Source organism: Malus domestica, chromosome 07 (genome assembly GCF_042453785.1).
Source record: "Malus domestica chromosome 07, GDT2T_hap1".
NCBI classification, from domain to species: domain Eukaryota; kingdom Viridiplantae; phylum Streptophyta; class Magnoliopsida; order Rosales; family Rosaceae; genus Malus; species Malus domestica.
In genome coordinates this window covers 1,741,551-1,753,782 of record NC_091667.1, presented here as the reverse complement: position 1 = coordinate 1,753,782, position 12,232 = coordinate 1,741,551, and the positions used below count along the sequence as shown (strand labels likewise).

At 38.8% G+C, this 12,232-nt stretch overlaps 2 long non-coding RNA genes across 2 annotated transcripts; both read right to left on the bottom strand.

Moving 5' to 3' along the window:
- Window positions 1-69: 69 nt before the first annotated feature.
- On the bottom strand, window positions 70-1,543 carry LOC103428386 (uncharacterized). The gene is made up of 2 exons (XR_011582538.1): window positions 1,402-1,543; window positions 70-736 (listed from the first exon to the last, which is right to left on the bottom strand). It is a non-coding gene; the product is annotated as an uncharacterized lncRNA (long non-coding RNA).
- Window positions 1,544-2,889: 1,346 nt separating this feature from the next.
- LOC139197293 (uncharacterized) lies at window positions 2,890-12,179 on the bottom strand. Its single transcript, XR_011582537.1, has 2 exons — window positions 11,985-12,179; window positions 2,890-11,408 (listed from the first exon to the last, which is right to left on the bottom strand). It is a non-coding gene; the product is annotated as an uncharacterized lncRNA (long non-coding RNA).
- Between the last annotated feature and the right edge of the window lie 53 nt (window positions 12,180-12,232).

Genomic DNA, 12,232 nt, shown 5'->3' with positions numbered 1-12,232 from the left:
AAACAGGATCGATCCCTTCTTGTTTCATTAATGTCACCAAGTTAGTTGTGTATCATCCAAAACCAAGACAAGCAAAGGGTTTTTCCACTCAGAAATAACAACATTAGAATATTCCAAGTATATAAAGAAACACAACCACCATTAGAATGACAGTGAACGGAATGTGCGTGTTCAAAGACATACTTACAGACCGACTGCAGAGTGCAAAAACCCAAAGAATATAAAGAGGACAGCAACATTCCAAGACAAGACTAGATATAAACCATCCAACAACAGCAGCGTCCCAATCCTCAGCATCAGCAAGATCCTGAGGACAGAGGACCTGCAGGAGGGCGAGCGGCCTTCAGAATAGAGTTCATTATTGCAGTCATCTTGCTCTTATTCGGGCAGTCCTTGATCTTGTGGTCCCGGAGCATTTTACAACAACCACAAAACATGATCCTAACAGCACGCTTCCCACCACGTAAGTTAACTATTTCATAGCCCTTGGGAGCCTCAGTTACGTTGTCTGGGAGGCCTACTTCGATGTAGGGGCATCTATCATTATAGTGGCCAACCACTCCGCAAACTTCACAAGGGACTGTGAATTTGAAAGGTCCACCAAACTTTACAAGGGGTTGTGATTTTGGAGTAGTAGTATTCTCCTCGTCAAGTTGGAGTTGAGCCATAGCCTCTTCAACCACCTTTTCTTTTTTGAGTTGAGTCCGAGAGTCTTTAACACCCGTTTTCTTCATATCTGCGTGATTGAGGAAATGTAGACAGAGATAAATTAATATATATACATATATAGAGGTATTGTGTGTGTGTACAAGCTAAGTAAGTCATATGCATTCAGGCCGGACACTTAATGACTATGTATTCTCGACGTAATTAAATCATCAAATACTTACTACTAATGCTTCATGCTAAATTACGTTATACTGTATCTGGGCTAATTTGTTAGGATAACCTAAATATGTATAAATAGCTACTTGGAAATCCAATGTAAATTGAGAAATTTGTTGAGAATAAATTATACGGGCAAATCAAACAGAATTGCGAATATACCTAATTGATTGTGAAATCAAAATCTTGCTTAACTACAAAATTTGGTATAAAATTCTACTCAGTAACCAGGCAAATTAAACAAAATTGCTATACATAATTGATTCTGATATGAATCCCTAGAGCTATTAACAATTAAATGAAACAAAAAAAAAATACATGGGAATTATAATGAACGCAACAAATTAGGCATCTCGTTAATTAAATTCAAGCACCATAACGTTTAAAACATATGCATCGAGTTAATTGAGCTACAATTCGAAATTAGATATAATTTCTTCCTCCTCAGGAACCCTAAAACCAAAAGAAACATGCAAAAATGCATACCAAGAGAAGAGGGAGGAGTCCGTATCTCACCTCGGAGTTTCATCGGTTTGGCTGGATTTTTCCCCCGCTCGGATTCTGATCCTGGTCCGGCTACTCGGCGGCTCACGGTTTTGTCCGATAGAGATTTATTTTGGACGAAGAGAGAGATTGCAAGAGTTGAGCTTGAGGATTTTGGCGGGGGTAGTTTGTGTGGTATATATACTATATTTTTCCTGCGATTTGACAATAATACCCTTCATAACCTATTTACTGTCGTGTCGTGGGTTAGAGTCGGTGTACTCGATGTGTTTATTTGATGGGCCTATTCACACATCTATTTTTATTTTTTACATTTTTTTTTAATTTTTGACCATTGAATAGAATAAATTAAGGAAGATCAATAATCAAAATTTCAATTAACAGTAAAAAATTAATAAGGTTGTGTAGAAGTTAAAATAGATGTGTGGTTAGCATTATCCTATTTGATTCAACAAGATATGGTTAGCTCAGTTTCTAGACGTCTCAGCTATGAGTCCTATAAATTTAAAGCAGTTTGTTTCTACCATCCAACAACTTAGATTTTTACAGTTCCGTTTCGATATGAGGCAGTATATGACGCCATAATTCATCCTCCTCGTCCTCGCTAGAGGCGGATCCATTCAGGGACCTAGGTGGTCCCAGGACCCTCCAAAGGTCCGAAGAAGTAGCCGTAACAGCTTTCGAGGACCACCCGAACATGGTGGAGGAGAGGTATCAGCAGCGGTTGTTGGCTGTGCAGGCTGCAGCAGATGGAGAATGAAGAAGAAATTGTTCCCCTTTTAAGCGAATGGGCTAAAATGACTCGTTTGGATCCAATGCATTTAAAAAAACATGTGCACTTCTTTTTAATAGCCACGTGATTCTCTTTTTTAAATATAATCCCCTTTCATTTTCTTTGCAGACCCCTTAATGCCCAATGCCCAATAAGCCCAATGTGCTTTTTCCTCCTATTCCAATTCCCTTTTTCCTTCTACCAACCAAGCCACCATCACCTGCTCCGCTTCTCTCCTCTCCATCACGACCTAATTTCCTAATTTCTCCTTCTTCTTTTTATAATGTCCTAATTTCTAAGTTTAAATAATTTTTTTAGTCTTAATCCAAATTAATAATATAAAATGCTATGAAAATTGATGTGTATTGAATGAAAATTTTAGATCCCTAATATATTATAATAATCATAGATTGTAATTGATGTTGTTTTGATATTAATTTGATCATGTGTTGGTTAGTTTATATATAGACACACTTTAGTTTCATTAACTGATATAATGTTTTGTTTAATAATTGATGTGTATAAATTGGAAGTATAAACGGTATAACACGCGAAAATTATTATCGATTAGTTTGGACAATGTTATTCCGAATAGTTCAACTCTAATTTCGGATGTTTCCAATCCGACCGAATTGTTCAACTCCAATGTTGGGACCACCCAATATCAAAAGTCTGGATCCACCAGTCCTCGCAAAGGGGTTTTTCACTCAGAAATAACAACAGCAGAATAAATCTAAGTATATGGAGAGTACAACTAACCATTAGAATGGGTAGAATAAATCCAAGTATATAGAGAATACAACTAACGTTAGAATGAAGACGGACGGAACGTGCTTGTTCAAAGACATACATGACATACATGACATACGTACATACAGACCGACTACAGAGTGCTCAAACCCAACGAAAATACGGAGGACAGCAACATTCCAAGACAAGAGTAGATATAATCATCCAACAGCGGCAGCGTCCCAATCCTGAGCATCAGCAAGATCAGGAGGTGAGAGGACCTACAGGAGGGGCCTTCCGAAGGGAGTTTTTTCGTGCAATGATTTTGCTCTTATGCGGGCAGTCATCGTTCTGATGGTCAGCACTGATATGACAATAACCACATACCATACTAACAGTGGCCATTGTTTGGAACACGTATCATGTAGGGGCAATCATCATTAAAGTGGCCAACCACTCCGCAAACTTTACATGGGATTGTGAATTTGAAAGGTCTAGTAAATATATATAGCTACTTGAAAGTCCTACGTAAAGTAGGAAATTTGTTGAGTTAATTCTACACAAGTAACGGGGCAAATCAAACAGAATTGCGAATTGCGAATGCACTTAATTGATTGTGAAACCAAAATCTTGTCTAGCTACAAAATTTGGTTTAACATTCTACTCGGTGACCAGGAAAATTAAACAAAATTGAGATACCTAATTGATCCTGACATGAATCCCGAGAGCTATTAATAATTAAATGAAACAAAAAATAATAATACATGGGAATTATTATGAACACAAAAAATTAGGCATCACGTCAATTAAATTCAAGGACCGTAACCCTAAAAACATATGCAGATTGAAAACCGAGCCCAATTAATTAAGCTGCAAATTCGGAATTACAGATAATCTTCTTCTTCCTCATAGACCCTAAAAACAAACACAAACAAAATTGAAAATCATAGCAAGAGATAGGAGTCCGGATCTCACCTCGGAGTTTCTTCGGTCCGGAGGGGGACTTGAAATTGGATCTGGTGACTTCGAGTCGGCGGTTCCCCATGGTTTTGATTGAGACCAACTTCAATGGTGGGCTAAAAGCCAAATTTCCCCCCAAACCCAATCCAACCCAAGGGGAAAATTTGGACTAAATGCTAAATGTTAAACCAAGGCCAGATTCCTCCCAAAATTTAACCCAAAAATCGGATTGGGCTCCACCAAACCGAGTGAAAAGGGGCGTTTGTGCGCCAAACGCAGCCCACCCACTCGCCCAACTCGCGCGATGCCTCAGACAGCAAGGGCCCCACCCATGTGGGCTTGTCGGCCACGTTCCGCAGCGCCTCCAACGGCTACTTCCATCCAACAGTCACGATCTACAGGCCGTTGGTTAATCCAATGGCCTAGATTTAATTTTTTTTTTTTTAAATTTATATATTATTGAATCCAACGATTGAGATCTAATATAATCAAATATAACGGTAAAAAATAGAGATCTAACTGCCCAAATTTAAATCCAACGGCTAAAATAATTTAAAAAAAATTATTTAACTCAAAATTCACCCAATGTTGAAGGATTGGTGAAAGTTGAAGGCTTGCTTTGTGAAAAATTTAATAATTTTTCAATATTTATCGGAATTTAAACTTTTTTAGATTAAAATGTTCATAAAATTAATTTACGATAGTCTACATATTTTTTTTAAAATTAATTTAACAAAAAAAAAAACCTAAATTCATTCTTTAATAATATCGGGCTAAACTTTTAGGCCGGAACGGTTAAAAAATGTCGTACCCAGTGCACAAGCTCCCGCTTTACGCAGGGTCTGGGAGAGGTGAATGTCGGCTAGCCTTACCCCCATTTATGGAGAGGCTGCTCTCAAATATTTTCTAGGCCGGAACGGTTGAAGCAGAAAATTGTTTCTAGGCTAAAAGCTAAATTTTTCAGACTAAAATATTTAGCTTTTAGCCCAACCATTGGAGATGGTCTGAGAGAGAGAGAGGCGAGCGAATTTGAGGCTTCTGGGGAAAAGGGCGCTAACTAGGTGTTTTTATATACCATACTTTTTCATTTATTTGACCATAATGCCCTTCACATTTAACCGATTGGCTGTCTGCGGTGCATTGTCATATAAATGCCAGATCACTCCTCCTCGGATCATCTCTAATTCTTGGGTTAAAATCTAAAATTTTTAACTCAAAAAATTTAGATTTTAACATAGAAATAGTTTTTCTCCTCCAACCTTTAAGGGGTTAAAATATTAGCCCGATATTATTAAAGAATGACTTTAGGATAATTTTTTTCTTAAAGTAACTTAAAAAAAATATTTAGATTCCGATAAATATTGAAAAATCATTAAACCGACATCATGAAACCCATGGAACACTACCAAAGAATATGAAACACGTAAAATTTTATTTTTAATTACTTTAGCCGTTGGATTTAAATTTGGACCGTTTGATATTTTTTTTACCGTTAGATTTGATTAAATTAGATATTAACCGTCAGATTCAATGAATTTACAAATCTAAAACTACAAAATATATACATATATGGTGAGTCAACCTCACTAACCCAAGGGAGAATCCTGGGCTAAATTTGCCCCAAAATTGAGTTTTGAGTTTTAACTCATATTTGCCCCAGTGGTTGGAGCAAGTTAGGGTAAGTTTAGAACCTAAAATTTAAGTTTTACTCCAAAGGTTGGAGTAGGTCTCAAGAAGCGATATTCAATTTGCAGGGATATAGTTAGGTATATTAACTAGTTGAAATTTTCATTTTTCAAATTTTCACCCAATAATATTATTACGTTTTATATACTAGACTATGTTCCTATCACACGGAAAAAAAAATTCATCCGAAAAAAGTACTTAACAATGAAAATTTTTGGAACCTTCTACATGCACAAAGACAATAATTGATGGGCTTCAAGAGAAGAAAAAAGCTTGGGTTGTTAGTTTAGAAAAAATTAATATTAAAACATTTTAAGTTGCACTCGCTAAACTAACATTTGGGTTATTTAGTTAGCTACAATAACAAAAATTTAAACATGTGTTGGAGTATGAATTCGTCACAAGACTCTCAACCAAGTAGAATAACTTAAAGCATGTGGGTAGGGTTTTAGGATTGATCATGTAACTTATCTAACCATGCGATAAGATGCTATCCCATCTTCATTTATTTTCTTCTAGACTTTTATCGACGTCGACATTTATAGAATTGAAAAACTAATAGTATCAATCATGTAGACGACATGTCAATAATCGATAATGTATCAATATGTTTATATCAATATTGAACGGTTCGACGACCCACTTGTGTAGAAAGTCTTACACTAAATTTTCTCCTTCCCATAAGCACATAGAATTATTTGAATAAGTTCTTAAACATGTAATGGAATTCATATTGAAGAAAGTTGAGGTTCAAACATAAAACCAATTGGTAATATGAGGAGGTAGCCAAACATTTTATAAGCCCTTGCAAGATTCTAAAACCAATTTTTGGAATTTGATGGGAGTGGAACAGCCTTTGTTGCTATTGTACTCTTTTCTGGAGTTGGTGTGGCAGTAGAATCAAGGATTACATATCTTCCTCCATTGACCAAGAGTGATATTCTTTCTTTTTTGTATTGTTTTATTCAGTTCTAGTGTTTTTGTTACTTTATTGTTAATATCGTTTGTTTTTGTGTTTTTCAACTTTATATCCTCAACATAAACTTCACATTATTAGAGATGATCCTCCTGTTTTAGCAGGATGGTGTCATTCTAATATTGAGAGGATGGCGCTAATTCATCATTTGAAAAGTAATGCGAAAAAGAAAAATCTTTAAAATATTGTAAAACTTGGCAGAGACTATCTGAGCACCAAGACTGAAAGATTTAATGTCCAGTGCTACGTATGCTCGGTTGAACGAGGGGTACAATAACAACAACAAAGCCTTTTCCCACTAAGTGGGGTCGGCTATATGAATCCTAGAACGCCATTGCGCTCGGTTTTGTGTCATGTCCTCCGTTAGATCCAAGTACTCTAAGTCTTTTCTTAGAGTCTCTTCCAAAGTTTTCCTAGGTCTTCCTCTACCCCTTCGGCCCTGAACCTCTGTCCCGTAGTCACATCTTCGAACCGGAGCGTCAGTCGGCCTTCTTTGCACATGTCCAAATCACCGGAGCCGATTTTCTCTCATCTTTCCTACAATTTCGGCTACTCCTACTTTACCTCGGATATCCTCATTCCCAATCTTATCATTTCTCGTGTGCCCACACATCCCACGAAGCATCCTCATCTCCGCTACACCCATTTTGTGTACGTGTTGATGCTTCACCACCCAACATTCTGTGCCATACAACATCGCTGGCCTTATTGCCGTCCTATAAAATTTTCCCTTGAGCTTCAGTGGCCTACGACGGTCACACAACACGCCGGATGCACTCTTACACTTCATCCATCCAGCTCGTATTCTATGGTTGAGATCTCCATCTAATTCTCCGTTCTCTTGCAAGATAGATCCTAGGTAGCGAAAACGGTCGCTTTTTGTGATCTTCGCTAGATTGCTCCGGTCATTAGTGTGGATAAGTATATAAATGGATAGAGATAGGAAAGCAAACACAAGATGTACGTGGTTCACCCAGATTGGCTACGTCCACGGAATAGAAGAGTTCTCATTAATTGTGAAGGGTTTACACAAGTACATAGGTTCAAGCTCTCCTTTAGTAAGTACAAGTGAATGATTTATTACAAATGACATTAGGAAATATTATGGGAGAATGATCTCGTAATCACGAAACTTCTAAGTATCGGAGTGTGGTGTCGTCTTGACTTGCCTTATCTGTCTCATAGGTAGATGTGGCATCTTCTCTGGAAGTACTCTTCCTCCATCCAGGGGTGGTATCTTTAATTGGTGGAGATGCACAAGGTAATGTATCAATTTCACTTGAAGCTTACTTGTAGTTTCAGGCTTGGTCAAGCGCGATACAAACCATGTAGTAGGAGTCCCCCAAGTCGCCGAGCTAGGGGGTCTGCTGAAAGAGGTGACAGACAAGGTAAGCAATCAGAGCTCCGACTGATTGTTCACCTTCTCCCCATCTTGCAGCAGCATGAAGGATAAAGAGAAGAAAAATGAGAAGAGATGATATAAGATACTTTTGCTTTTGAAGAAGTAACTTTCCACAGGCTTATTCTTGAACTGAGCTGAAGGGTTTTCTGGTTTCCTCCAGAGTATAAGGCCGACTGGAGAATTTGAGGGTCAAAACAAGTCCATCAAATCTAGAGTACGTTCCACCCTGCTGATATGGGATACTTTTGCTTTTGACAGAGTAATGGATGTATCGGCACGTGTGCTGTTACGCTTGTCTCCACATGCTTCCTTGTATCCTTCGCACTTGCCCTATCTGTTCCTCAAGCAGATGCGGAATCTTCCCTGGAAACATAAGATGTTGAAGATGAGTACTCGAGAGCAATGTCAGGTAAGTAATCAGGTAAGGGGTTCCAGGCAGTCAGTTCCTGGCTGGAAGCTTGATTCCAAGTGCTGACTGATTGCTCTCTTTCTCATTGTCTTGCAGGTAAAAAACAAGGCCAAAGGAAAAGACAGGGAAAAAGCATGATATGGGATACTCTTGCTTTTAACCCTGATGATATGAGATATTCTTGCTCTAGTATAGCTTGTTTGCAGAGGTATTATCGGGGGGAAAGAAAGCTGAATATTTCGAAAGGCTTCGTTGGGAGTGCCCTCTCAGATATGATGAAGGGTTGAGCATTTTTGCAGGTCTGCCTGTCCGTTGGGGATGGAGGTCGACATATATAGGAGTCTCCCTAACAACAAGTAGTAATGCTATTCCTTTACCCTGCTTGGTCATAGCACAGTAGTGGGAGCAGTTTCACATGTTTTAACTCTGTCAGAGCACTTTGAAAAAAGTGGTCTGTGGTATCTGGCTCTCGAGATTCGGAGAACGATGCCTCTTCGATTTTTGAGAAAGCAATCATGCTGGGGGTCTGGCTCTCGAGATTCGGAGAGCAGTGTCTCTTCGATTTTTGAGGAAGTAATCATGTTGGGAGTCTGGCTCTCGAGATTTGGAGGGCGGTGCCTCTTCGATTTTGGAGCAAGCAATCTTGTTGGGAGTGTTGTCTCGAATGTGAGTAAAGGTTGGGCATGTTTGCTAGTCTACCTTGCCACGAAGCACAAAGGTTGACACACAGGGACTTTCCAATTATCCAGCAATGGTACTGTTCCTTTACCCTCTCTTCGATTTTGAGAAAGTAGTCATGTTGGGAGTCTGGCTCTCGAGATTCGGAGGACGGTGCCTCTTCGATTTTGGAGCAAGCAATCTTGTTGGGAGTGTTTTCTCGAATGTGAGTAAAGGTTGGGCATGTTTGCTAGTCTACCTTGCCACGAAGCACAGAGGTTGACACACAGGGATTTTCCAATTATCCAGCAGTGGTACTGTTCCTTTACCCTTGTGGGTAATAATATGGTAGCTAGACCTTCAAAATTTATGTGTCTAAACTTTGTTAGTGCTGTTTCTTTGCTATTCTTTTACCTTTCTTGGTCAGAGCGATGTAGTGGGAGCTGCAAGCTTCACGTGCTCAACTTTGGCAGAGAACTTTGGCAAAGTTATCTGTGGTACCCATGAGCTATTGTTGCGTGTGGGAAGTGGGTGATTGAACAGTAAGATTCATGTGCTTTCTACTTCACCAGAAGTTTTCGACAGAATGCCCATAATTTCTGCAAAGCTGAGTGTGCGTGTGACAGGTGCTGACAAGGCTAGAAAAGTAGGTGCCTCTTCGATTTCTGAGATCGGCCCTCGTGGTCTCTGAGCAGCCCAGCTTTTGAGAAAGCGAGTGTCTCTTCGATTGATTCGGAGAACGATGCCTTATCGATTTTTGAGAAAGCAATCATGCTGGGGGTCTGGCTCTCGAAGATTCGGGGAGCAGTCTCTTCGATTTTTGAGAAAGTAATCATGTTGGGAGTCTGGCTCTCGAGATTCGGAGGGCGGTGCCTCTTCGATTTTGGAGCAAGCAATCTTGTTGGGAGTGTTTTCTCGAATGTGAGTAAAGGTTGGGCATGTTTGCTATTCTACCTTGCCACGAAGCACAGAGGTTGACACACAGGGACTTTCTAATTATCCAGCAATGGTACTGTTCCTTTACCCTCTCTTCGATTTTTAAGAAAGTAGTCATGTTGGGAGTCTGGCTCTCGAGATTCGGAGGACGGTGCCTCTTCGATTTTGGAGCAAGCAATCTTATTGGGAGTGTTTTCTCGAATGTGAGTAAAGGTTGGGCATGTTTGCTAGTCTACCTTGCCTCGAAGCACAGAGGTTGACACACAGGGACTTTCCAATTATCCAGCAGTGGTACTGTTCCTTTACCCTTGTGGGTAATAATATGGTAGCTAGACCTTCAAAATTTATAGGTCTAAACTTTGTTAGTGCTGTTTCTTTGCTATTCTTTTACCCTTCTTGGTCAGAACGATGTAGTGGGAGCTGCAAGCTTCACGTACTCAATTTTGGCAAAGTTATCTGTGGTACCCATGAGCTATTGTTGCGTGTGGAAAGTGGGTGATTGAACAGTAAGATTCATGTGTTTTCTACTTCCCCAGAAGTCTTCGACAGAATGCCCATAATTTCCGCAAAGCTGAGTGTGCGTGTGACAGATGCTGACAAGGCTGGAAAAGTAGGTGCCTCTTCGATTTCTGAGATCGGCCCTCGTGGTCTCTGAGTAGCCCAGCTTTTGAGAAAGCGAGCGCCTCTTCGATTTCTGAGATCGGCCTTCGTGGTCTTTGAGCAGCCCAACTTTTGAGAAAGCAAACGCCTCTTCGATTTCTGAGATCAACCCTCGGTTGAACGAGAGGTACGTTACTAATTTGTTAGATTTAATATTATGGTATCTTGATTCGATTGATTCGATTCACTTTTATAGTAATTTTGCTTTTTTAATTTATTTTGGTTGTGATATGTAGGATCCCCTAGCTCACAAAATTTGCATACCCCAGAGTGTCACAAAAACGATTGATAATGTGAGCTAGGGACTACTACGTAGCACAACCAAAATAAACCAAAAAAGCAAAATTAATAACTATAAAAGTGAATCGAATCAAGATACCATAATATTAAATCTAACAAATTAGTAACATACCCCTCGTTCAACCGTAGCACTAGACATTAAATCTTTCAGTCTTAGTGCTCAGATAGTCTCTGCCAGGTTTTTACTATATTTTTAAGATTTTTCTTTTTCGCATTACTTTTCAAATGATCAATTAGCGTCATCCCCTCAATATTAGAATGGCACCATCCTGCTAAAACAGGACGATCATCTCTAATAATGTGAAGTTTATGCTGAGGATATAAAGCTGAAAAACATAAAAACAAATGATATTAACAATAAAGTAACAAAAAAAACACTAGAACGGAATAAAACAATACAAAAAAAAGAAAAAAGAAGAATGAATATCACTCTTGGTCAATGGAGGAAGAGATGTAATCCTCGATTCTACAGCCACACCAACTCCAGAAAAGAGTACAATAGCAACAAAGGCTGTTCTACTCCCATCAAATTCTAAAAATAAAAAATGAATAAACAAAAAACTCAGTCCAACCAAATTGATTAATAAAATATGATCAACTAAGTCCAACCAAATTGTTCCACCCCATCAAAATATGTATAAATAGCTACTTGAAATTCCTACGTAAAGTAAGAAATTTGTTGAGAGTTAATTCTACACAAGGAAAGTAACAAGGATAATCAAACAGAATTGCGAATATACTTAATTGATAGTGAAATTAAAATCTTGCCTAGCTACAAAATTTGGTTTAACATTCTACTCGGTAACCAGGAATTAAACAAAGTTGAGATACCTAATTGATTCTGATCTGAATCCCTAGAGCTATTAATAATTAAATGAAACCAAAGAAAACAATAATACATGGGAATTATTATGAAAACAAAAAATTAGGCATCATGTCAATTAAATTCAAGCACCGTAACCCTAAAAACATATGCAGATTGAAAGCAGAGACCTTAACTAAGCTGCAAATTCGGAATTACAGATAATCTTTTTCTTCCTCAAAGACCCTAAAAACAAAAACAAACAAAGTTAAAAAGCATAGCAAGAGATAGGAGTCCGGATCTCACCTCGGAGTTTCTTCGGTCCGGCGAAGGACTTGAAATTGGATCTGGTGACTCCGAGTAGGCGGCCCTCCATGGTTTTGATTGAGAGAGAGATAGACGAGCGGATTTAGGGCTTCTGGGAGGAGGGCGCTAACAGGGTGTTTTTATATACTGTAACTTTTCGTTTATTTGACCATAATGCCATTCACATTTAACCGATTGGCTGTCTGCGGTGTATTGTTATATAAATGCCAGACCATTTTACGGAAGCG